Source organism: Artibeus jamaicensis, unplaced genomic scaffold, assembly GCF_021234435.1.
Source record: "Artibeus jamaicensis isolate MK-2021 breed Jamaican fruit bat unplaced genomic scaffold, CSHL_Jam_final contig_465, whole genome shotgun sequence".
NCBI lineage: Eukaryota > Metazoa > Chordata > Mammalia > Chiroptera > Phyllostomidae > Artibeus > Artibeus jamaicensis.
In genome coordinates this window covers 25,241,703-25,268,529 of record NW_026521843.1, presented here as the reverse complement: position 1 = coordinate 25,268,529, position 26,827 = coordinate 25,241,703, and the positions used below count along the sequence as shown (strand labels likewise).

General features: G+C 45.3%; 1 long non-coding RNA gene and 1 pseudogene across 1 annotated transcript; both read left to right on the top strand.

The window, feature by feature from the left end:
- Nucleotides 1-105: 105 nt before the first annotated feature.
- On the top strand, nucleotides 106-23,312 carry LOC128627680 (uncharacterized). Its single transcript, XR_008391951.1, has 4 exons — nucleotides 106-166; nucleotides 5,069-5,262; nucleotides 7,979-8,083; nucleotides 23,136-23,312. It is a non-coding gene; the product is annotated as an uncharacterized LOC128627680 (long non-coding RNA).
- Nucleotides 23,313-24,837: 1,525 nt separating this feature from the next.
- Nucleotides 24,838-25,392, top strand: LOC119061532 (60S ribosomal protein L17-like; annotated as a pseudogene).
- Nucleotides 25,393-26,827: the final 1,435 nt, after the last annotated feature.

Below are 26,827 nucleotides of genomic sequence, written 5' to 3'. Positions count from 1 at the left end.
GTCTAGGATGGCCTCACACTCGTGTTTGCTGGTTGGTCAGCAGAGCAGTGGAAAATGCTTGGTCATATGTTTTTTCATCTTCCCACAGGTGAGCCCAGGCTTGTTCATATGGTAGCAGATGCAAGGTTCCCAAAAGCAGAAAAGGAGAGTAGGCAAGTCCTAATGTGTAAGTGCTTTTCAAGTCTCTTTTTATGTTACACTTGCTATTGTCTCATTAGCCAAAACAAGTCACAAGGGCAGCCTGGAGTCGGGGCATGAGGGTGTATCAAAAATCATAGAGGGAGGAAGGACACCTTTGTAAGCTTACCCCACTTTTTTTTTTTTTGAGGACAGAGAAGGGAGGTGCTCCTTTTTTTTTCCTACAAAAGCCAGATGGCCTGACAACTTTCTCAGAAAAAGAAAATCTTGCAGTTTCTTAGCCCAAATCTTATCCTTGCTAACTATCTTAGACAATGATATCCTTCCATGCCAGTCTTCTATGCAGTCTCCTTTGGACAAGAATTTCTATCTCTTGGACTCCCAGCATAGTGCTAGGCAGAGAGCAAATGCTCAATCAATAGTTTTGGGTAAACTAATAAGTGAATGAATGGATGAAAACTTGGCTTCCTAAAAGAAGGCATGCTAACTTGATTTGAGTTCACCCGAATCCCCTTTATTTGATTATTATCTGAAGACATGAGATAACTGGCCTCCAACCATTCCAGGTAGGGAGTTATCTGAAAACCTAGACCAGATCAAGTTTCCCTCTTGCTTAAATGTCTTCAAAGGCTTTCTGTTATGCTTTTAATAAAATCCAAATTTTTTACTATGGCTTAAAAACTCAACACGAACTGGTCCCTGCAATTTCTACGTCATCCCATTATTTCTTCTCATCTCTTCTTACCTACCAAGTTCAACCATAATGACCTTCTGTCTGTCTCTTCTTAGAATGCATACTTGTCATACTGAAAGTCTTTTTCTCTCCCGCTTAGAGATTTTCTAGGTGGAATGCTGCCCCTTTTCCTTCATTTCCTCCACCTGCCCCACCTTAGTCTTTACACGGCTGGTTCTTTGTTCCCATTCACACTTCAGCTTTAACTACCATCCTTCAAAAAGGCCAACCTTGATCATCAACAATAGGGTATTTCCTCAGCCACTCTCTATCATTGAAACACTTCAATCCTTTGCATCGTTCTTGACACTGTCTAATCTTTCCCCCTTTTATTTATTATTAGTTTTTTTGATAGCTTTCCTCCATCTCTCACTGGAATGTGAGTTCCGGGATAGTAGTTTGACACTTCACTACTGAATCTCCGGCATTGACGATATTGATCTGGCACATGGTATGTGCTCAAGAAATGTTGGGGGTGATGCGAGTGTCTGACCTGATGCTTTAGATCTTAAATTCTTTTTTCTCCTTGGTTTAATTGGCAAACCAAAAAAGAAAACTTAGGGGTTATGTAATTTGGTTCCTATTCTTTAACAATTCCCTGAAACATAAGGTAATATACTACTTGGAATGGACATACAGGAAATACTTGCTAGAGAATCTCCATTTGCATTGGTTGCTTAAAAAAAATTAGGAACATTCCCTGGCTGGTGTGGCTCAGTGGATAGTGTGCAGGCCTGCGAACGAGAAGATCACTGGTTTGATTCCCAGTCAGGGCACATGCTTGAGTTGCAGGCCAGGTCCCCAGCTGGGGGCATGTGAGAGGCAACTGATCAGTGTTTCTCTCCCTCTCTTTCTCCATCCCTTTCTCTCTCTCTAAAAATAAATAAATAAAATCTTTTTAAAATTTGGAAGAAAAAGAGAAACTTCAGGAACAAAAAGTTAAGATGAATAGCAATGCATTATTCTGATGATTCCTTTTATGGCATTAGCTTTACCATGCAACCTTTTCTTAAAAATATTTTAAAGGTTAAAAAAATCAAACCAAATTGTACTGAAAGGCTTACAATGAAAAACAACAGTCGTCTGCCCTTTCTACCCCACTCCTCTGCCTCCTGCTCTGCTACTGAGAGGCATCTACTTTTATCTTTTTCTGTTTTCAGTTCTAAAGCATTTCTAAATATATTCTTATACCATTTCTCCTTGATTTATCCACTTCAGACATTATCTTCTGACTTCTGGCTATGATGGATGAGGATCTAGCTCTTTATAGCTCTCTTTCATGTTGCAAGCGTTCCTCAGTATCTGGGGAGCCTCTGCTGTCGTTCCTACGTGAGAATGAAGGACGAAGAAGTGTGCTTGGGGGCTGTGTGTATGGTGGTCACTGGAAGGATTTGGTTAGAGTGAGAATGAGGGCTGGGGCGGGGTCTCTGAAATGCTGGGATGCTGGAGCTTTCTTTACTCTGGGGCACCAACAACTCTTGCTGCTTCTGTTGTAGAAAATGAGGTTTCCTTAGAGAAGAGCTCTCCTTGATTCCCTTCTCATCTCTCCTGGTCCCTTTCCCTCCTCTTTCCTTTCTCCTTTTTTTTTTTTTAAGATTTTATTTATTTGTTTTTAGAGAGAGGGGAAGAGATGGAGTGAAACATCAATGACCTGGCTCACAACTCAGGCTTGTGTCCTGACTAGGAATCAAACAGGGACCCTTTGGTTACCAGGCTGGTGCTCACACACTGAGCCACACCAGCCAGGGCCCTCTCTCCTCCTTTTTTCTCTTTCTTCTCTCTAGCCTCAGGACTCAAAACCGGGTTACAGGCAATTTTTCAGCTGAGGTGGGGGGAGGAGCTGTATAGGGATTTGGAACTCTTCTTTCACTTTGCACTTTCATCAGCCACCTTGTCTGCTGCCTCCAGGTCATGACCCTCTCCAGGGGATGGTCAAAAAATTCTAGGAGGTCAAGACTCCTACTCTGAAGCCTACTTTGCTTTGCTAGCCCATTCTCTTTAACCAACTTTTACTTTTTCAGAAAGGGGCTGAAATTCTTCCTTTGATGAAGGGCCCCTCCCATTTTTCCTCATTAGGGGTTACTACCTTAAAAATTAATAGGTAAATGCATGTGCTCCTCTGTGATGTTTAGTCATACAATATTGAGTCTGTTACTTAAAAATGTATGCTGTTCAGTGTGGATCTTTATAATGTCTTTTAAAGATAATTATCCTACAGATTTTTTGCCCTGGTAAGCTCATGATGTCCCTCGTTCAGCTGCTCTAAGGGACACTCTGGTTCCCTTGCCTCTGCTCTGCCGTCCTGGAGCTGCAGCCTAGGCAGGTGGTCTGAAGGTCTTTTCCCCACCTTGCAAGTTCTCGCTTATTTTCATGTGCTTATTTGCACTGCCAACTTGATGCCATCAGCACATTTTCTGGGAGCCTTTGATCAGAGCAGCAAACTGAATTTCTTTCATCAAGTGAAAGGCTTCCTGATGGTGGAGGCTTCTCGTCAAACTGGGGGATTCCCAAGGATGTGGAAGATGATTTCCCAATTAAACAGGCTTCCTTATTGACAGCACTGCCTCCCCAGTCAGATTGGAGGCATTCCAGTTACTCTTATATCTCTTCTGAAACTGGAAGGACTGAGATTTGTGGGCGTATGTGTTTAATACAAATAATGGTGGGGGTGGGGGTGGGAACGTGGGCAGGCAGGCAGGTGTCACAAGCCCAAGGTAAAAATAGCCCTGGCATCTGGGCTGGGAGGTGGCAGTGGGCAGTCGGTCCTAACCTCAGAGAGGTTTTCTCTTTCCCCATATTTAAGCATTTCTTACTTGGCTAGTTTTTTAAATCTTTCTGGGACGGCTCTGGCTCTCTTCAAGGTGGTCTATAGAGGTAAAGGAACCAACTGGAGACCCTTCATCATGCAGCAAAACTGTTGCCCTCTGAGCAAATGATAATTATCAAGGGTCCAGAAAATGAAGCCCAGGGTCAGTGAGCCAGAGATTATTGGGCTCAAGAAGGGCCCACAAAGTTGAGCTTTTATTTTATCTCCCTCAGAGAATTACCAAATTCTAATTGGAACCAAGTCCAGCCTTTATTGGAAATTACAAGTGAAAATGAAGGTGCTGGATATATGACATTATGAGGAAAAACATGGCAGTCATTAGGAAAGGGGGAGAGCCAGGACTGGCATTAAGACCAATATGCAGCCAATAAGTTAAGATAGTTTTACAAATGTAGAATAATATGCAGCTATTAAAATCTCGAGTTGTAGAACACTTAATAATATTGAAAAGCTGTGGTGTGATTCCATTTTTAATTAAAATACATTATATATATGCAGATTTCCTGTAAGTACATGTTTTTGTTTTTGTAAGTACTGTCAAGATGGTAAGATAAGCAAGCTTGTTTCTCTGTTCTGGATTTTCTATATATTATGTTTCAATGTAAACTCACTTGCTCCATGGTAAAAATGCAGTGGGGAGAAAAACCATATATAGTACACCAGAGGTTGCAAACTCAGATTCCTGCAGAATCCAGAAATACAACAAAGCGAACAAACTGGGCTGGGTGTAAGAAAAATCAACTGCCAGAAATATAATCAAACTTCCTTTCATTTTTACTTGACCATGGCATAAACACATAACGTAGTACAAACATGCATGATATTGGAGATTATATATTAAGTTTGAAATTGAAAAACGTAACATTTGACAAAATAGAAATATTTAATTAATTTTTTTCTTTCGTAACTCATTACTTTTTTGCTTTAGGACCAGAAATGTGACACTCTTTCCTTTGCCCCAACATGTCAGTGTTGGGTCTTGCATTTCATGTTGCGATGTGCTGTGTAGAATTCAGCCTTGAATCCTCTAACTAAGAGCAATAGCTTTTCTTTTTGATTTTATAATGGGAACCAGCTGTCCATGGCTGAACATGGATAGAATCTTTGTGTGATGGTTTTTATATTTGGGGTAACGACTCCGGAGATATTCGTAGAACTTTGGCATTCTAATGTTGCAGCATTTAGTTTTGGGGACTCTGTTGTGGTTCAAAAGTCCCCTTTATCACACAATAGTAATTAAGAAAGGTGAGTCAAATAACAGGAGTTAGTTTTCATAAAATTAGAACCTCTTTTTGGAATTCTGCTTTCAACCCCATGATTTTGGGAGAGCAGTTTAAGTAATCTCTTTCATTTTTGATGATTGATTTCAGCATTGGAAAGTGGGCCAGATTTCTTTTTGCCAAATGAGATTTCCAAAGATGTAATTTCACTAAGGATGAGCAAATTCAATAGCCCACTTGCGTACATGTGAAGATTCATGCAAGGAAGCACCCAATGGTTAGATGGCTTGTGATATTTACTGAAGAGGTCAATACCTCGATCTAATATTTGTGGGTGAGTTGGGGTAAGTATTTTTTGTTGGATGATAAGAACAAGTTCTTAATTTTTCAACTCTTCCACCCATCTGCAAATCAAAGACATTATATAACAACTACCCTTAATATATCAGAACACATGAATATTATAACAGTTGAATATCTGATGCATCAAGTGTAGCATTGAAATTTCTATCCTTTCAGTCATGGAAGTGAATCCAGTTTACTAGGTCCATGATATGTTCTATTTTAACTTATTAGCACAAAGAAATTCCTGGTGAATCATTTAGGTTCCATGCTTGTGCAAAATTTTGCCATTTGGGATTTACATTTGAAAACAGGGTCAGTCTTAATGCTGACCATCTCAGGAGCTCTGTTTCCTAGCCCGGCTTGCTAATTTTGACCTGCCTGCTTTACATTTTTCATGACTTCTCAACACACAAAGCTAAGCCATTTCCTGAAGTTGTGCCTGTGATGGACACCATGCCCCCAAATTCTCCAATCATGTCCCAGTCTTTTTGGAACCATAAATAAATATAGCTGACTGGGTGGTATTATTTTAACGGGGCTCTCATATGCTTCCCTAGGAAATGCCACAAATGACGGAACTTTTTCCTACAGCCTGTCCTGTAAGTTCTCAGCCATGTCATTATCTTGCTGAGCAACAGCATTTCTGTTTAGTCTTCCATTTGCAAATACTTATTTCTGTTTCAAGGCATGAATTTCCTTTATCCTCAGCAGATACTTTTTTATAAACTCCCCATTCATCAAAGATTTCAATGCCCGAGCAGTATTCTCACCCCCCCTTTTTTTTTGCATTGAAAAATAAAACATGTTAAAGCATCAATCCTTCGCTTTTAGATCAAGTTTCCACATACTGGTCACAGCCCTTTTGGCTAGATTTCTTTTTTATTCTTTGATACTGACACATTTTATTTGCATGTCAAACTTGGAAGAATGTTTTTAACTTCTGAAAAAAAAAAGAAAAATCTATTTTCAATATTTCAAAGACAAAAGAACATCTCTGGTATGCTTTTGTTTCCCCCATTTTGATGGAGTTATGGAATTAAAAGAAAAAAGGTTACTTTATTCTTAACTCTATTGTAAGAAGAGTGTATCAAAGATGATGATAAATAACTACTGACCTCCTGCCTCAGTGACAGGAAGAGAATGGGGAGTAGCGGGGAGTAGGGCACTATGGAAAACGACTCTTCTCCAGTTGACTTATTCCTTGCTGGAATGTGGCTCCAATGTTGCCAGATCTCTTAAATTTGTTTTAAGAGAATTTTACTTATTTATTTTTAGAGAGAGGTAAAAAAAGGGAGAAAGAGATAGAGGAAATATCAATGTGTGGTTGCCTCTCGTATGCCCCCCCACCTGGAAATTGGCCCACAACCTAGGCCTGTGTCTTGACTGGGAATCAAACTGGGGACCCTTTGTTTCGCAGGCTGGCACTCAATCCCCTGAGCCACGCCAGCCAGGGCCATATCTTCTAAATTTTTAAAGCTTAAAAGAAGTGTAATATACATATTCAAAAGCGGATGCATTTTAAGAGTATAGCTTGATGGATTTTTCACAAATGGAACGTGAAAGTATGAGCCACAGCTAGATTAGGAACACAGAATGACTTTGGGCCCCATAGGGTACCTTCACACTGTCTTCCAGGTGAGATCATTTACTTTCTTAAGAAAAAAATCTGGATTGATATTTCAACTCTCAATTTCTCAATTTTGTCAAGTACTACAAAACACTTACAAATTCTGTGGCCAAACTGAATACATCTTGTGACTAGAGTCAGCCCAGAGAACACCAGTTTGGAGTCTTTTTTAAAAAATGTTTGAGAGCCACACCACTCTTTTCCTTCATCTAGAGGGGTGGGTAACCAGGTTAGTGCTACATGATCCTGGCCGTGATGGACTGGGGTCTTTCTCTGGGCTTTTGGAGGCGAGACACTGGAATACTCATCAGCTTGGTAATAGTGCTGAAAGTGGGAGCTGCTGGCCCCTGGTGCTGGAGCAGGCCCTATCCTACCAAGTCCATGGAAGAGCACAGAAGGCTGGTGCCCAGAGGGAAAACCAGTGAACGTACAGAGAGAGCAAAGAGAGAAAACATATAGCAAGAGAGTGTGAGAGAGGAAGAAGGTGCCTCGGTTCCCTGGTAGCTTCCCAACTTCCCTACTCTTGGTCTATCCCTCTGAAGTCAGGGTATGCTAGGGACTGAGAAGCTGATTAGGCTGGTGAGCTTCTCTAAGAGTTCAGGACGAACAATCAGGTGGGTAAATCATGGCAGGAGACGCAGGTGACAGCCAGTGGCTGGCAGTCAACTGGTCAGGACTCTTCATGTGACAGGTCTGTCCACAGAGAGCCAGCCCCTAAGCCTGAGCTGGGGTGAGGAGGGGGGGAAGCCTGGCAGGCAAGCAGGGAGCTAGACGTTCCCTCAGATGGGCTCGTAAAAGGGTGCTGGTTTAAGTAATGTTGGATATTGGATCAGTATTCCCAATTCTCTACTCCCTGCCTGTAATAGAGGTATATATATGTCCATGTCCTTTGCCATGTGACTTTGCACACAGCCTACTAGAATAAGCAGAGAATATATTTTCATCCATTTGACTCTGGATTTGGCCAGCTGACTTGCTTTGGCTCATGGAATGTGGGTGGACTTGCTAATGTGGCCAGTTCTTAGTTGAAGAGTCATGGAAAGTCTCCACTAACTTTTCCTTGTGCTTCTTTCATCCATAATGAGAAGAGACTGCCCCAGGGAGCTGCTGGCCCCAGAATGAATGACATGTGAAACTCATCTGTACCTGACCACACAGCCTGAATCAGAGCTACTTCATCCAACCCACAGACTGTGAGTGAGAAAAAGAACTGTCTGTTTTTTTTATAAGCCACTAAGGTTTGGGGATTGTTTATTACATGGTATTATCATAGAAATAGCAGACTAATACAGGGGAGAGCTGGATTCCAGGCAAACTTAGGGATTAGAAGTCATGGCAGAAGGGTGGGTTGTAGCAGAGTGGACCGAGCCTGGAGTGGGGAGGGGAGAACTCAGACTCTGAGGCAACATGAGCAGTAATGTGGGCTTGCAGAGGTCACTGCCGAGGGCACCAGATCCATGTCAGATTGGAAGAGGGAAATGAGAGTGGTCTGGGGGAAATTGCTGTCACCTCATTGATCATCTGGCTTGAAGGAAAATCAGGAAGAACACAGGAGCCAAGCAGTTAGAACTGAGCTGGTGACATCGTTCTAAGTCATTGGGTCTGCTCAACTTCATATACCCCCCTGCCCCAGTTTGGCTGGCATTGACCCAGGAGCTATGAGCAGTGGTGAATGTGGCCCTGAGAATCCTGGGAAAGTAGTAGCAGAAAAAAATGTGATGGAGAAGGACAATACCAGTGTTACAGCACCCAGTGCTCAAAGACGTGTGTGCCTGTGACAGCTCGTCTTTTATAAACCTAAGAGTTGCTTTCTGCCCACCTCTTGCTAACAGCTCAGCCTGGAGTGGGCTTGAGGCTGGGAAACTGTTACATACCCTGATCATGTTCCCCAGCTCTCTGAGAACTAACTGACAGCCTCAGGTGAAGCTTGTGAAACCTCAGACCAGTGGGACAGCTGGATGAGCAGGGAAGACTGTGGTGGCCGGTGGCTCATGTTGTCATAGCAGGGGGTGCTGGGCTGGAGCAGAGAGGGTGTTTCTGATTTTCTCTCTTGAGGATTCTTTTCTCAGGGGCTTCCAAGCTCGGGAAGCTCTTGTTGTCTCCTAATTGAGGCAGATGAAGATGGGAGTCCCGTAAAAAGGCATTTCCACTTAATCAAGGCCAGTCATACCCAAGCTCTGGGATTAGCTGCAGATCTGCACAGTTGCTTGGGCAGCCTGCTTTCTGTCTTCACTACCTTGTTATCTGGCCCTTCTCTGAATTCCTGTAGCTTTTCCAGGACTTAAACAACAAGATTAACAGCTATCATTTTTGAATGTCTATCATATTATGCTAGGCTTTCTAGTGGATCTTTTACAAATATTTTTGAGAATAAGAACAAAGATGACTAATATTTATTAAGCATTTATTATGTGGTAGGCACAGTGCCAAGCCCTGTACACATATTAACTCACGGAGAAGCTTCACAATGAGGCCAGGTGGGCCTCATTATTCTTACACGTTAGTAATAAATGGTGGAGTCAGGATTTGAACCTAGATGGATCTGACTCTGCGGCCTTAGACTTTGTCCATTTGCGATGCTGTCTTGCTCGGTCTTGTGCTCTGACCATGCCAAAGCACTCTCCCATTACCAAGGTGGCCTGGGGCAGGTGGTGAAGGGCCGGGACATAGATTAGGAGGGTGAACACAGTGTGGTGGCCGTCCCCGGATAGGAGTCGTTGAGTAGTTCACAACGGGGGCAGAGATAAACTCCAACAGAAAGCATGGCGAGGGCCCAAAAGGTGAGTGGAGCAGAGAGACGGACAATCCAGAAGCTGTCAGATGTCCTGGCAGGCAGTGGGCTGTGCAGGAGGCCTGCCAACAGGGAGCAGGCCCTGGCTGCTGGGCAGGGGTCCAGGGGCGGGATGCCAGGCCCCGGAGGAAATGGTACCAGCCAGGGCACAACCTGTAGTTCAGGCTCTGTCTCTACTAACTTTTAGGAAGGTTACTTACCCCCCTGAACTTTAGTTTCTTCATATGTTAAATGGGTAATTATGTCACTTAATATGTTACCTGCTTCATGGGATTGATATGATGGCTAAGTGATATAACAAATACAAAATGCCGGTGGTCATGCCTAGCACTGAGGAAGTCCTCAATATATGGATTGCGACAATTCCGAGGCAGCCACTTGGCCACAGGAACAAGGTAGAACTCAGGTTATCATAACTGAGAGTCAAGGTGAAGTGTCAGAAGACCAGCATCCTAAAGTTTCTTCTGCTGTCCATCAGTGTTGGTTTTAGAGGCTGGAATGAAGTTCAGTAGCCTCAGTCCCATTTAGAGGAGGGTGGCCCAACCAGAAGCAGGTCCTGCTTTTTTCATGTGTGGGCTGTGGAATCATGGCCCCGTACAACTGGAAGTCTCTTGCTCAGGGCTTTGGACCCCCCAGTTTAATGTTCTTCCAGTGATACAATGCTACCGGCAGGCAAATAAACACAAACACCTGACAAAATACGGACAATCGTGTCAATGGCACATGCCCTGGTGTCTTTAAAACATGTCTGCAAATTCTTGGACACTCCTCCCATCAAAGGCAGCATCGAACTCCTCTTCCCCTGACCACGACTGGCTTCCAAGAAAGAGAATGTGGTGAAAGTGATGCTGTCGTTCTTCCAAGACAGGGTTGGAAAAGGTGACACGGCTTTTCCCGGGCTCTGTCTCATGGGGTGCTTGCCCTTGGAACCGGTCACCGTGCTAGAAGAAAGCTCAGGCCACATGGAATGTTTGGACTGACAGCCTCATCTAAGGTCCCAGCTGGACAGCCTGCATTAATCGCCGGCCAAATGAATGAGTGAGACAGCAGATGACCTGGTCTAGCCTTGGGGCCATCCCAGCTGACACCAAGTGGAGCAGCGATGAGCTAGTCCTGCAAAGCCCCTCACAATCACTAATGAAGGAACAAAACATGTGTTGCTATTTTAATCCATTATACTGTGAGGCTGCTTGTTATGCAGCAAGAAAGACATAAAACGTGCACATACACAGAGGGGCACAGAAGAGAAACAGTCAAATGCCGTGCTTCAGAGTTCATCTTCTGGAATCAGGCAGTTGACTCTCAAATTGTCATTCTCTTATTGGCTTGGTGGGCCAGTCTCATAACATCTTGAGACTGTTTTGCCCTCTGCAAGTTGCCATCTCTGCAAGGTGATAACAATATTAATCTCACGGGTTGTTGCATTAGGTTGCTAGGGCTGCTACGACGAAATACTACAGACGGGGTGGCTTAAAAAACAGAACATTTTCACACAGTTCTGCAGGCTAGAAGTCCAAAATCAAAGTGTTAGTAAGGTGTTTGGTAGATGGCTGCTTCTCTTCTTGGTAGATGGCCACCTTCTTGCTATGTTCTCACACGGTCTTTCCTCCATGGCCATGTCTGTCTGTGTGTAGAATTCTTCTTATAAGGACTGCACTCAGACTGGATCAGACCTGCCCTAAAGCTCTCTTTTTACCCTAAGTACCTCTTTAAAAGCCCCGTCTCCAAATACAGTCACATTCCGATGTCCTGAGGATGTTAGGACTCCAACATAGGAGTTTTTTGGGGGTGACGGGTGGGAACACAACTCAGCCCATAACTATTGTTATGAGGATCAAATGAGGTAAAACAAATATGAAGAATAGGTTAGCAGTGGACACATGGAACGTGCTTAGTAATGGTTGTTACTGTCATTTTATGTATGGCATCAACAGGATTATACCTGATACATACAAGAGAAAAAGCACCACTGTGTAGGGCCCAGGGGCAATTGTGTAGTTCTGTCACTTGGGTGATAAGAGACGACAGCTCCCTACTAGGCGCAGGCTGTCCCCCAGGCCCCCAGCCTGGCCCCACAGCATAGTGAGGGCCGGAGAGGGACTGAGCGGCCCCCTCCGGAGGGAGGAGCCGGCAGCATTTCCTGACCCTGCGGAGACAGCTGCTTGTGTTGGCAGCCCTGGCGAGGGGCTCTCTGCGTGGGCCTGGGAGAAGATCCCAGGGAAGCAAAGGCAGGGACGGTGTGAAAACCAGCAGTCACTGTCCATCCAAAATTGCCTGGTGCTCCGGAGCTGCCCCTTGGCGTCAGCCCCGCTGGAGGCGATTTTGGAAAAGGTATTTCAGAAAGGCCCGCTTCAGAAAACCTTTCTGCCAAGTCCTTTGTTTTCCTAATGTTGCCGCAGTGTCTGGAGCTGAATTTTTAAAATGGCATTTTCCTGGAAAGGATTTTTTTTGTCTTTTTTGGAAATGTCTCATGTAAAACAAGATCACCAGTGGGCTGTTGGGTCTGGTCTCCCAGGAGCGAGCTTGGGAAATGGGGGTTGGGGGAGACAGGGCGGGAAAGAAAGGACGACAGAGCAGAGGGAAAGCAGGGCAGGACAAAAGGGCCAACATTCCTGAGCTAGAAATAGGCTCAGGGCTCAGGATTCATTCCAACGGGTCAGGCACTGTGGTGCAGAGGGAAGGGAGCCCTAACCCTGATGGTGGGGCTGTGGGAATGTCCCCCAGGAGCTGGTTGGCGACAATGCTCGCAGGCTCCATTCATCACAGAAAGGGACCTCAGCCTGCTGTTCCCCTCCCTCCTCTGTCTTGCACGGGCGGGATGGCAGGAGATACAGCTGACTCTGGCCAGGGGGTTCTGAGGACGGGGCCAGTTCTCCATAGGATTTGACTTGCTTCCTAAGCAGAGGGACTGTATGTAGCCTTCATTCTAGCAGCCCTGTCCTAGTCTGTTCGGGCTGCTGAAAGAGAGGACCATAGATGGAGTGGCTTATAAACAACATTATTCCTCACAGCTCTGCAGGCTGCGAAGTCCACGATCAAGGCCCTGCAGATTCAGTGTCTGGTGAGAGACGCTTCCTGGTCCTCAGATGGCTAAGTCTCCTTGTGCCCACACGAGACAGAGGGGGTGAGGGAGCTTTCCTGCAGAGGGACAAAGACTTGACCCTCGTGACCTAATGACCTCCCCAAAACCCTACCTCCTAACACCATCACACTGGGGGTTAATATTTTAACATATGAAATTGGGGGGTGGAGGCGGGGCCACAGACTTTCAGTGCATACCAGGCTCCATAACAGACAAGGGTGGGGCTGTGTTTCCCTCTCAGAGTAGAGGAATACCATGTAGAGAAACCTCGTCCCTCCATGACCTAAAGACCCCCTAGAGCCAGGGACCCCATCCCCTTCCCATGTGTCCCAGAACCCAGTCTGTGGGAGCAGCTTTGGCCTATGGACCTGGCCGACCAGGTGACCTGCCCACAGTCACACTTCCCCACCCCTGTACGCAGCACAGACAGGATGGGCTGGGTGGAAAGCCCTGTGTGGCAGGCCGGCCGCCGCCCCTCCAGGCCCACAGCCAGGGCAGCAACTGTGGCCAAGTGGAATTTCTGTGGCAGGAAGACTTTTGGAAGCTCTTTGCAGAGCTGGCTCCCATCTTCCAGGCTTCTGTGTTACTACTCTTCCGTTCATTCCTCTCCCCGACCCCCACCCTTGCCGCCCCAAGTCTCCTGGGCTCGTGGTGATTCTGGGCATCAGAGTGGAATAAGGACAAAGAGCAGAGGCATGAGCATGTCAGAATCACTGAATCTCAGAATTGGAAGGCACATGAGAGGTGATTGTATCCATTTTCGTGGCTGAGTATTTTATTTAGTAGATATTATTGATGACTGTTATGTGTCAGGCTCTGCTCTGGGCGTTGGGTCGGTCAGCGAGAACTAAACAGACATGATCCCTGCCCTCATAGAGCTAGTTGTCAGATGCCTGCATGTGCCAGCAACAGCCTCATCGAAGGTCACACAGATTTCCAAACCTCCATGTTTCTGGAGCTCTGCCACCCCAGGCAGCCCATTTCACTTTTGGACAGCTCGGCAAGTCGAAAAAGTTCCTCTATAGACCGAGTCAGTGTCCTTGTCTGTAACTTCCACTCATTTGTCTTAGTTTTAGATTTGCTTTCAGAGCAAACCTCTCACAATGCTGCTGAATTTGTCAGTTTTTTTTTCTCTCTCTTTCTTCTTTCTTTTTAGGCATACCCAAGTTTGTCATTTTCCTACAGAATTCTTCTTTTTTATCATTTTGTAACTATTTCCCTTATTTTTTCTCACTTTAATATTGTTTTATCACTTGTTTTTTTTTGGATAATGACTACTTGTATTTTTTCCTAATCTCATTGCTTTCAATTTTCCTGTTTTCTAGTGGACACTTAAAATGTGGCTCTATTAGGTAAAACAAAAAGTCGAATTTCTTGTTTGATCTTAATATTTGTATCTTTTAACATGTACCTTTAATCCTTTTCATTTTATTTACTTTAGCAATATACTGATACCTTGATATCTTATTGTTTTTATTTTAATGTCTTAGTGTCTATACTTCTCTTCTCCCTCCTATTATACTGAGTTTTCTTTATTTTATCTCTTTCTCATGTACTGCTTTAAAAGTCAATATATTCAAATTCTGTTCTTTTAGTGGTCATCCTTAAATTTTTAACATGCCGTGCAATTTGGGATTGCATTTGGCTGCAAATAATAGAAAACCATGGATTAAATATCAAGGGGTTTATTTGATAATGAGAAGACCAGAGTTAAGTAGTCCAGAGCTGGGGCACCTCTTTAAGGATATCATCAAGCACCCAGGTTCCTTTCATCATCTTGTTTCTCCTGTCCTTGGTACATGACTCTGTCCTCTCTTCATGGTCACAGGGTGCCTGCCAAACAAAGTGTCTTCATTCTAGGTAGAAGGGAAAGGGGCAGCAGAGGGGAAAGGGGAAAGCGCTGTTTCTGGAAGCCTACTGGTATAGTGTGTTCATATTTCATTGGCCAGATCTGTAACACATGCTACCCCAGCTTCAAGGGAGTCTGGAAAGATTAGCGTTTTACCCTCATGGACTGCCCTGGAGATTTTAGACTCACCAGTCCCCAGTTCCTTAAAGTAAATTGGTTTCTCTCTCTCTGTACACACACACACACACACACACACACACACACACACACACACACACTCTCTCTCTCTCTCTCTCTCTCTCTCTCTCCCCCTCTTGTTCCTGTCTCTCTGCAGAACCCTGACTAATACACCAGGTAAAGAATACAACTTTTGCCAACACACTTGTGTTTGGGGATGATTTGAAGTTTTGTTCCTCAGGGGTAGTTTCATTTCCTTATTTGAAACTCTGAAATGAGAGTCGTATCCCAGTGGTTTCCATGGGCCTGTGAGTGGAGCTTAAATGGAAGCAACCTTCCCCTCAGGGTCTCCACTCAGTGCTTCTGGATTCTTCATCACAGAATCCACAGCCCCACCTTTTGCTTTTTGATGGCAATTGAGCTTCAGCCTCTAAACATTAGGGCCTGCATTTGGGTCAGTATCTCCATGGGCCATCAAGGTGTTAGCTGAAGCTTGCCACTTAACTAGGAGTTCCCTCTTTTCTTTTTTTTTTCCCCCCCTGGCACCTAGAGATTTTACTTTATTTTTATGAATTTAGCTATATTTATAATTTTTTTGCTATGTTCTGCCAGTATTTTTGTGGGTTTCTGGAAGAATTAGAAGTTCACTCTAGCTCATTCTGTAACGTTGTTGGGACCTGAAAATCCCAACAGCCTTGCATTTGTTGAAGACAGTTAAGCCTTTTTCACCCAGTCGTCCGCTACATAATAAAGTGTCTTTTCCTGACTGTGCTCCTTTCTGCTCTCCCAGTTTGTTTATATTCTTTTTAAAGGGCAGGACCACAGACTGAGCTGGGTTCCCCAGGTATGGCCAGACCAAGCTGTCAGAGGCCATTGTCACTCCACAGTCTGGATGGCACATTGCTTTCCATGAGATGTAAGGTCCCGGGAACTCTTTGGGATAAACTACCACGGTGTTGGCAAAGAAGAGTGAGCTTACAGAAACTGGTAGGGGGTGGACAAAGAGTAAAAACAGTCACGAGAGGCTGGGAGGGTGTCAAAGAATAAAAGGGGATTTGAGGGAGTTAAAACAAATGAGGTGCGGCCTCGCGCTGCACAGCCCTGCAGAGGCCCCGGTCAGCCCTGTCTCAGGGTCAGTGACGTAAGGGCAGAAAACTTCAGGAGACAGCCTCAGCCTTTTCTTAATTTATTTAGGTTATTATTTGCCCTTGGTCTCCTTTTTTTTCTCCAGGCCGATATATTTCCCCCCCCAGGCTGTTGTGTAAGCACCTTAAATCTCTGATTAGGCACCTCTCTGTGTTCTGTTGGGTGTGCTTTGTTCTGATAGGCTTGGGTCTTATAACTCCCAGGTCTTTTGTAAGAAAGCTGGGGAGCAGGGACCTGTAGTCAGACGGAGATAGTTGCTATGGGATATTCATTTAGTGTAGATCGGAATTGCACCAGTGATAACCCCAAGGGGGGAAGGGGTGAGGAGAAGAGATGGTCTGATCAGGTAGAAAGAAACCTGCTATGTGATTTTTCCAAATTCTTTAACCTCTCTGGGTCACAGTTTCTTTATCTCTAAATAAAAAGCATTGGTTTTGACTCCCCTGCCTCAGATGACCTGAGCTGGTGCCTCTGGTGGAGAAAAGACAGTGAGCAATGCAGGGTCAGGCTACTGGGAGGAGAAAATGCCATATCTCTTTCTTATGTCCCTCCATATCTCAGCAGGGCAGTTTTCAGTTCTCGAGTTAATAATTGAAGCAAACTTTTATGGGTGCTCACAATGGGCCTGACACTATCCTAAACACTTTATCGGCATCTCTCATTTAATCCTCATTGCACCACACTAGGAGTTAGGTACAGTTATTATCTTCATGCTGGAGAAAATAGGCACAGAAAGGTTAAGTGACCTGCCCAAGGTCACACAACTAGAACACGCCAGAATGGGGATTCAAACACTAACCATCTGGCTCCAGACTTAGTGCTATTAGCCCGTACACTTGAGGGCTAAGAGGTAGGGAGCTTGGGGAGTTCCGGAAATCCATGAAGACATTTTCAAAACCCTTGAAAAAAGAAAGCATAAAGAAGAGAGAGTATGTACTAGGGGATCTGACTTAGTCTTGATGGGAAAGCTTCCCAAGAAAATATCCATTGAGCTGAGATCTGGGCATGAGGAGACATTAACTAGATGGAATAAGGGGGAAGAGACTGGCAGGCAGAGGGATCAGAATCTGTTGAGGGAATGCAATGCTGTCACGAACTAGAAGGTATATGTGTGCTTGGGGCTGAGGGAGTGAGGGAAAATGGGGCAAAATGTGGCCAAGGAGGTGGGGCAGGCCCAGCCCAGGCAGGGCTTTCCGTGTGCCTTTGTGTATCAAGGTTTCTCTTCCTTGACACCATTGGTTGGCATTTAGGGCTGAACAATTCTTTGTTGTGGGTCCTGTCCTGTGCTTTGTAAGATGTTTAACAGCATCCCTGGCTGTCTACCCACTAGATACCACCACTCTGCAAAAGTTGTGATAATCAAAAATGTCTTTAGATGTTATTGAATGTTTTCTGGTGGCAGGGACAGAAGAGCAAAATCGCCCCTGGTTGAGGACCACGGAGCTAGATATGTCGCTCGTTGGTGTCTGTGCTTCCTTCCTCCATTGTCTACAAGATGGACCCTGAATCCTGCGGTCTCTTTCTACACATGGACATTGACTTGGGTCTTCTCTGGCCTGGTCATAGACAGGCCTGACCAGGTAGGCCCAGCCTCCTGGAGACCTTGGAAATTGTCATGTTCAAAGAGATATCATCATCAGAGTGGACAATGCTGAAATCAGGGCACTGAACTAGAAAATGAAGTCTGAAGAACCACACGAGGTTCAGAGCAAAAACAAAGGAGCTCTTCACCAGCAGGGCCTCTAAAGTTTCAGTACAACACGATACTTCCCCGACGTGCCCAGGTCTCTTTCTCCCGAAACCAATGTAGCAGCCCAGAGCTTAACAAAGCAGGCCTTTTACAAAGAAAATTACCTTAAATCAAAAAGAATAGAAACAAGATACTTGGCATTAATGGTAATAATAACCAGATTCCTGTGAAGGGCTAAAATATTGCTACTTTAGTCATTGATTGTTTGGGGAATTTGTACTATTCAAACTCAATATCAAGCCCTTCTGAAACTTTTTGTGAAGTGTTTCTGCTGCTGCCAAGTAACCCAGGAAAAAGGAGAGAGAGTTGTTTTGTCTAGCATGTTTCTTCTCCTGCTGAGAAAGGCAGTTCTAGGCGGTCTGCTTTTTCTCTTTGTCTTTTTAATTGGAATGGTTTGGCGATATTGCAAATACTGCAGTCAGGCCCACGGAAGTACCCCGATAACGTGACCCTTAATGCAGGATCTCTCTTGAGCTCTTTGTCATTTTGCTGTAGGGATTCCTTGTTCTTTGTTCTTCCTCTGCAGGACTTTCAAAGGATGACACCATTTGACTCAAAAACCATAATGCCAGAAATATTATCCGCAAAAAAAAAAAAAATCTGAGCATTAGCCTTTTCCACATTTCCTTGTCTGTTTCCCAAATTCTTTGACCCTGTGACTTGCAACTGCCCATTACCTCTTCCAGACAGCTTGGGTTCTGGCCTGGAGGTCACTTCCTCAGGGGAAACCCAGCTCAGAAAGGTACCTTGTCTCTTAGCATGGAGGTCATGCGGGCCAAGCTATGGCTCTGGGTGAGAAGGTCATAACTAACTTCTAATTATCTGTCTCTCCAGCTAACATATTACCCCTCTTTCATAGTCAGAAAAGTGGGCAGAGAGGCCAACTCAAAATTAGACTTGGACCCAAGGCAAAAATCTGGAATGTCAACAAGAATTGCAATCATAGTGAATATTTGAGTAGTTACTATTAAGTCAGCCTTAGGTTAGGCATTCTGTGTGCATTATTTCGTTTAATTATCACATCACCTTTACAAGATAAGTGCTGTTATTATACTTGTTTTACAGATCAGAAAACATGGTTTAGGAAAGTTAAATTATTTGCAACAGGTCACACAACTTCCAAAAGGGATTGCAAGGGCATTCAGTGTTCCTTGTACCTTTTATCCTTTGCTGCCTTTTTTCCTCCTTTTGGAGAATTTATGAAGACATTTAGAGGGGGCTGTGAGTGTTCCCAGAGAACATTTTGGGTACATGGAACACTTGAAAAAGCCAAGTCTCATGTCTTTTGAAAAAGCTGATCTCACTCATGGCTCTTGGGTTGTGCTGGGTTGAGCATGTTCTCTGCCTCTTATTTAACATAAAATATATTGATATTTGAGGAATGCTGTATAGTTATAAATTTCAGTTTCATTGATCAAGTTCATCAATATCTTTATGGATATTATTTATGAAGATGATATAAATCCTTCCCCCTTGGCATCATGATAAACTAAAGTGATTTCTCTGGGCTTCAGTTTCCTTACCTGTAAACAAAGATTTGGGTAGCTTTGAACTCTATAGTCTTTTTGGACTTTATGCTCAGTGTGTACACATGAGTACTTTTGAGCCCACTCAAAGACCTGGAATCCCTAATGTGAGGTATCAGTCTTGTCCCATTGGCCCCTACACTGTAGAATTCTGGTTCCAGAATGGCCAATCACCATGCCTGAGGATTTGCAACTCCAGTCATCTAAGCAACTGGCCTCCTTGCCCAGGAGGATGCTATTTACACCCAACCCTCACTCTCTCAGGATCTACAAACATTGACAGGTATGTGCCAAACTAGCTAGTTTGCTCTGGGAAGCTCCTGCCTCCCTAGGAAGAGCACTTGAGTCTGTCTTTCTGCTCTACGGGCAGCAGGTAGAACTAAACAGTCTCTGTCCTTCCCGGACCAGAGGTGGAGAAGGCTGCAGGAAGACCTCCTTGTGGAGTTACCATTCTAGGGCATGAGTTTCCCTGGGATAAACTTGGAGAAGGCCCAAGGGAGGGAGGCACATGAAACCTGGAGTGAGTGTGCAGACTGGAAGGATGATTAACTCTGGTTCATTCTGGGGGCCTTGGGGAACGTGCTGTACTGGGAAGGCACCTCCTCCCAAGGGCTGTCGGAATGGATCACACACGCAGGTCGAGGAGGATCCAGGGGAGGAAGAATGGGCTTAACGTGTTCATTGTACACAAGAAAACTTTGCTATTGTCTAGGATGGTCCAGAGGTGTAGTGGGCAACCAAGATAGTTATTATCCAAACAACACTGACACAGGAGAGGCAAGAAGGAAGGAAAAGTTAGCATTTAATGTTAATATCAAATGCTAATATTAATGCAGGTTGAAATGATGGCATCCCCATTGGAGGCAAGTTCTGAGACTTATAAAGATTAAAAGGTGCTTATCGAGTGCTATAGAGGAGGCGTTAGTTAGCAAACTGCAACCCATGGGCCAAATATGGCCTGTTGACCTCTGTCAATGCAGTTTATTGGAACAGAAACCCACTCACTGATGTATAAACCTTGCCTGCTTTTGCGTCACCATGGCAGTCGAGCAGTTGCAATAGAGATCATGTGGTGTTCAAAGCCTGACACACTTACTCTCTGGTTCTTTATAGAAAAGTTTGCTGACCCTTGACAGAGAGGAAGGAACACGTCGCTCTAAGTCCTGCCCCCACAACTTCGAATCCACACTGGCTTTTATAATCGACCTTTCAAAGTCTTAACTGTTTATCTGTGAAGTGGGGAGCTATACAACTAACCACTTAACTCATTAATTATGATCATTTATGATACTAAAGTAATAAATGTGAAAAGGCATGTTAAACTGGAAAAAGTTACACAGATACTAAATTGCATTAGGACTGTTTTCGAAGTATTTTGGGAAAAAGAGAAGGCAAAGAAAGTTGATTTTTTTTCCCTAAGTAGAGGTAAAAAGGACATAAATAATACATGATTGCCAAAGGGCACATGAGCCTATTTATTTGTGTCAGTTACTGTATATAATTTTGAGGTGATTTAAGTTGGGCTATTAAAATAAAAGAGAAAGAAATAAAATCTGCAGCGACCTTGAGGGCAGATTGAAGAAGTTAGTTAGGCACGAGGTACAACAGGGTACTGTGGCCGGCAGAGGGGGCGCCCGCTCACCGAGGGGCTGCCGAATGGGACTGGGGAAAGGAAGAATGGGAAGGCAATCCAGGAACTACGGCACGGGGTAGATTTATAACAATTATCATTGTTTACCTCCAATTGATCTCTTGCTGGGCATCTTGTATGTTTATTTGCTAAGGCTGGCAATTGTCCCTACCAAGTGCGGTTCCAGAGAGAGCGCCAGTACGGGGCTCCCCTCCTTCTCATCACAAAGCTTGTCTGAGATCGTAGGTCCTCAAACTCTGAATCTTAAGCAAAAATAAATAAAAATGAAAGAGCTGAATGAACATCTGATGGCAATGTTCTAGAAAGACCTCCAGAGCTGTCCAGTTCTGTCCTTTTCTGGGGGGGGGGGCTCAGCCCTTCTTTTAATTCTGCAAATGATGCCTTTCATTTGCAAATGATTCCTGTTTCTTAAGCCAGTCAGGGTTGGTTTCTCCTCTTTGCTGTCAAAGAGCCCTAACCAAATATACATCAGTACATCCCAAACAGTATCTAATAGGATGTTGTGAGGCTGGCGGGTGGGTGAAGGCTGGACGGAGTGAGGACCTTGACCAGGGACAGCTTTTGGAACGAGAATCTGTGCATGGGTGGAAAGGAGCAGGAATCTGGGCCCAGATTCTGGTGTTTACATTTGCAATACCATAAAGTCACAGGAAGCTCCTCAGGGCTCTTGAGTCAGGGAGGGACGTGATCAAAATGACATTTGCTTTAAAAAATTATCCCTAACGCTGGCTTGAAAGTGTTTTGGCAGGGAAAGATGGCGGCAGGATAGCTGGAGGTTCTCATGGTCCGCGTGATAGGCTGGAGTCTGGCCGGAAAGAGAAAATCAGCCTAGAGGAGATTCTTGGATTTTAGTGGCTTTCTGGTCACGGGGAACATCCCCATGGGAGTAGGGAAGAGCTCCAGTGGGTCAGGAATGGCAGTAAGTCAGCCTGGGGCTGTGGCCAAGGCCATGGGCTTCCCAGGCCCTGGGGCCCCAGGGCAGTCCCGACGGGAGTGCAGAGAAAAGAAGCAGCTAGCTGTGCAGGCCGTGAGGCCCATTCTTCCAGTTGGCTTGGCCTCTCCGGCCCGGGGAGGGATGTGGTGAGAGTGAAGCCCATGCAGCAGAAAGTGACAGGGATGATTAAAGGGATGGAAAATCAGGCCCATGAAGAAAGGTTAAAGGGATTGCTGCTATTTAGCCTGGAGAAGAGAGACAGCGATGTAATAGCTCCCTGCAAGTCCCTGCACGGTTATTAATAGACGCGTGCGAGGCAGCTGCCCCGCACATCCTGGGAAGGCAGCGCCCCCAGAGCCTGCCAGCACCTCCGCAGAGGGGACAGGGAGCAGCAGGCCCCCCGGGGAGGCAGAGGCATAATTATAAAGGCTCTTTTGTGGTCTCTCCCCAATGCTCTCTCCCCTCCCCTTTGTTTTCGGCATCTGTCATTACGTGGTGCAAACCACAGCCAGGCCTCTGGAAGGCACCGATATCTGCTTTCCTGCGGACTGGGAAGGTACTGTGGCCATAAAATTGACGACTTAGATAAATACCGGTACAAAGGGCAGCCTGTGTTGAGCTCTGCGGAGCATTCTGACAGGTTTCCCAACCGGACCGACCAGGCCGAGTTGTCCCATCACCTGCAGCCCGGCCTGCTCCATCTGGGCCCCTCTGACTGGCACCCTAGGACTTCACCTTCGCTTGGCCTCCCTGTCTAATTTGTCACTTTGGCAACTAGAGAGGCCTTCTATTTCTTCTCAGGTCAAATATGTTTCATTTCACTTTTCTTTTTTTCTGTCTTTTTAAAATGTGAAACTCTTCTCAGCAGGTTGGCCTCTTGCTCTCTTGGCCGGATCGCCACTCTCTCTGAGGAGGCAAGGGAGCCCTGTCCTGGGCCTCGTCGGAGCCCTGCTGGGGTGGCCCTGTGCCTGCCTAGGGGTGTAGTGGCTGCATTTCCCGATGCACGTGTAAGGCACATGGTCACAGGAGGAAGTTAGGACCTTCTCACAAGCCAAGGGTCAGGCACAGGACTCCTTGGTTCTGCAAAGGGGCGTGCCCCTCTCTGAGCTCGATTCTGCTGAAAGAATCAGAACAATTCTTATTATTTTTGGTTCCCAGACCTCCAATGTGTCAGGCTCCAGGTTCACTTCCTACGTCTCTCTCTTCATCCGGATCTGCAAGTAATTTAAACTTGTTTTCATAGAAGGCAAAGACATTCCGCTTGTTTACACTGGAGACGAGTTTTCCTCAATTGGTGCAATCCTATTAATGAAATAATGACTTTCTTCCTCATTTAAAGGTAATTTCCGTGGGTATCATGACGTGGAGGAGGAACGTGAACGCCTCTTCTGTCCTGGTGTGTGAGGGCCACACCCCCCTGCTCCCGGCAGGGCCGTCTCACCTTTCTTGCCTGTTCTGGACCCTTGACGGGCGGTGGAGTGAGGCCGGTGCCAGGACTCAGTGAAGAAGCTGATTAAACATGGACAGGTTTGATTCGGGACACTGCAGAGCCTGCATGTGTTTGGAAATGGATGTCAAGGCTGGGGCTGGGTGGATGTTGCTTTGTTTTAAAAGTGAATTTGAGGGGGCTAGGGTGGGTGAAGGGGGAAGAAAAGTACAAAATTCCAGTTATCAAATAACTCATAGGGATAGAAAGTACAGCATGGTGACTATAATTGTTTGAAAGTTGCTAACAGTAAATCACAAAAGCTCTCATCACAAGAAAAAATTGATAACTGTGTGGTGACAGATGTTCACCAATTATGTTAGTGATCACCTCACAATGTATACAAATATTGAATCATTACGTTGCACACCAAACTAATATAATGTTATATGTCGACTATACCTCAATGAAAAAAAATGAATTTTAAATAATGAATTGGATTTGCTTTCAAGATTATTAACACCTAAGAAATGAGGACCAGCACATAAACTGTTTTCAAGGTCACACCCGATGATGGGTCAGGACATGTCGCTGGAGTCAAGGGTTTAAAAGCTGAGGGGAAGGAAGCTCACGCAGGAGAGGTGCCAAGATGCGGGGGTGGCAGAGCCTTGGGTGCTCTCGGCGAAGTCCCTGTAGTTCAGCATCAGGGCCCGGATCCCTCATTTGTGAAACAGGCGACTGGGTGAAACTTCTAAGGCCCTTTCTCCCGTCCGTGCGCTGTGATACAAAGAAATCTAGAGACTTTGTTATTGTTCGCTTCCATTCCAGGTCCTTCCAGCATGTGTTCCAATAAGACTAAATCTAGAGGATGACTTTGGGAGGAAGGGACCTCTCTTCCATTGTCTTCTTTCAAGCTAGGACAGTCAGTGTATTATGTATTAGTCCTGCTAGTTAGAACTAGTTACCACCACATATTCTACAGGGGAATTTGTTCTATGCAGTGATTTTGAAAATAACTTAGAAAATTTTGGTAATTACTTGGGAGTGTATCTCCAGAAGCACGTGGGAGCTCAGTGGTAACAAGAGAAAATGACGGCTGACATTTTGTAGGTATTTACTATTCTAGGCACTTCGATGCATTTTCTCCTTTTCTCTTTCCCAGGGATTGGCAAACTTGTAATTTTTTTTTAATCCTCATCCTGGTGATGTGTTTATTGATTTTAGAGAGAGAGGAAGGGAGGGAAAGCAACATTACCATGAGAGGGGAACAATGGTCGGTTGCCTCCTGCGTGTACTCTGACCAGGGATCGAACTCACAACCCAGGTATGCGTCCTGATGAGGGATTGAACCTGCAACATTTTTGGTGCATGGAATGATGCTCTAATCAACCGAGCCACCTGGCCAGGCAGGATTGGCAAACTTTCTCTGTAAAGAAATAGACAGTAAGTATTTCAGGCTGTGCACCATCACATGTAGGTTGCAACTCTTCAACTTCACTGTTGTAGCAGAAAAGCAACTGCAGGCAATTTTTAAACAAATGTTCGTGGCTATGTTCCAATAGAAATTTGTTCATGGTCTTCCTCCTCTGAAAGCGACCAGAGGTGACCTCTGAAGATGGTTCGCTATTCACTTGACCCGGAGAAGCCCATAAAATCATGCAAATGAAGAGGTTCAAATCTTTGTGTTCACTTTAAGAACGCTCGTGAAACTGCCCAGGGCAGCAAGGGTACGCATATTCGAAACGCCACCAAGTATCTGAAAGATGTCACTTTAAAGAAGCAGTGTGTCCCATTCCGTCGATACAATGGTGGAGTGAGTGGGCAGGTGTGCCCGGGCCAAACAGTGGGACTGGACACAGGGTCGGTGGCCCCAAAAGAGTGCTGAGTTTTTGCTACATGTGCTTAAAAACACAGAGTAATGCTGCACTTGAGGGTTTAGATGTGGATTCTCTGGTCATGGAGCACATCCAGGGGAACGCGGCTCCTGAGACGTGGCACAGATCTTACAGAGCTCAGGGGAGGATCGCCCCGTACAGGAGCGCTCCCTGCCACACTGAGACGGTCCTCACCGGGAAAGAGCAGCTTGTTCCCAAACCAGAGGAGGAGGTCGCACAGAAGAAAAAGAGCCCAAAAGAAACTGAAGAAGCAAAAGCTTACGGCCTGGGAGTAAATTCAGCATAAAACAAAGACCTAATAAAAGCAAAAACAAAACAAAACAAAAAAAAAAACCCCAGGAAATTTATTCATGGATGCTGAAATTTGAATTTTATATAATTTCATGTGTTACAAAATATTACAATTTTTTTTCAGTGACTTAAAATGCAAAAACCATTCTTAGCTCACATTGGGCCCACGGAACCATGGTTCCCTAACTTTAGTTCTTTACCACAATTCTTTGAGGGAGGAGCTGTTTTATAGATGAACAAATCAAGGCTAATGAGGTTAACTAACTTGTCTAGGTTTACTGTTTAGAAGTCATAGAGCTGGAATATAATCCAAAAGGCCGTTTTCAAGGGCTTGAACTTTTAACACCCGCACTTCAGGGTTTGCCAGTGGTGGAATTTGGAGGACCTCGGTCCCTCTGACTTTGGTTTAGGATAGTTACAAAATCATCTTTTTGATTCTTTTTGTGTCATGGTAGTACAGATGGAAAACGTTAGAGCAAGGCTGGTCTCTCACAGGCGAGGAGATACCCGGCTGGCTTAGGAGTCGTGTGGGACAATAGGTGAACAGGGGACTGAGTGGCCGGGAGAGGGAGGAAGCAGTCAACTCGTGGGACCTCAGGATCCAGGGGGAGGCCTGGCCACCCTTGTCCAGGAAGTTTGGCCTGGGGGTCAGCTCAGCTTCTTCTTGGGATGGAGAGAGTTGAGGTTGAGGCAGGGAGAGAGAGACCGCCGCGCCTCCTCTGCCCCCTTATTCTGGCTCCTGAAATCTTGAGCGTTCTCAAGTGCTTCTCTGGACGGACCTTGTCTTCAGAGCTAAACTGTCACCCCCCCAGGGAGGCCCGTGTCTACTCCTACTGTCCTCTTCACACCCGGTGTGGTCTGGGCACACGGGGTTACAGGGGAGTGAGACCTTCCAAATCCAGAGCACGGTGCTTCAGGCGGCCATGGGCCTCCCAGTTCTGGGAGTGTCTGGGGTGCTCACTATGTGCAGACACTGGCACCAAGGACCTCTGGGGGCGGGAGGTCAGTGTGGGAGAGGTTTGGAGACTGTACCCATGTACGTGTATTTGCTGGGTGCCTAGTATGTGTCGGATCCAAAGCCAGGAGACCCCATGTATATTATGTCCTTTGATTCCCACATCTGACTTCTGAGCCTCAGTTTCTTCATCTGTCTAATGGGATCACACTTACTGTTTTCCTGAACAGATGCAGCAGATGGCTGCAGAGCCCATCTGGTCTGCTCTCTGCAGCTCACCACAGGCCCCCCACTTTGGGCTGCGAAGAACAATGGGCTGCAGTTTTCATTGTAACTCTTGTTAGTAATGTGGCTTGAACAAGTTCTTGGAACTCCTCGAGTTTTAGTTCCTTCATCCGTTTAAGGGTTGTACCGACTTTGAGGGTTGCCATGAAGCAGAAAATGATATTGTAGGAGGGTACCTA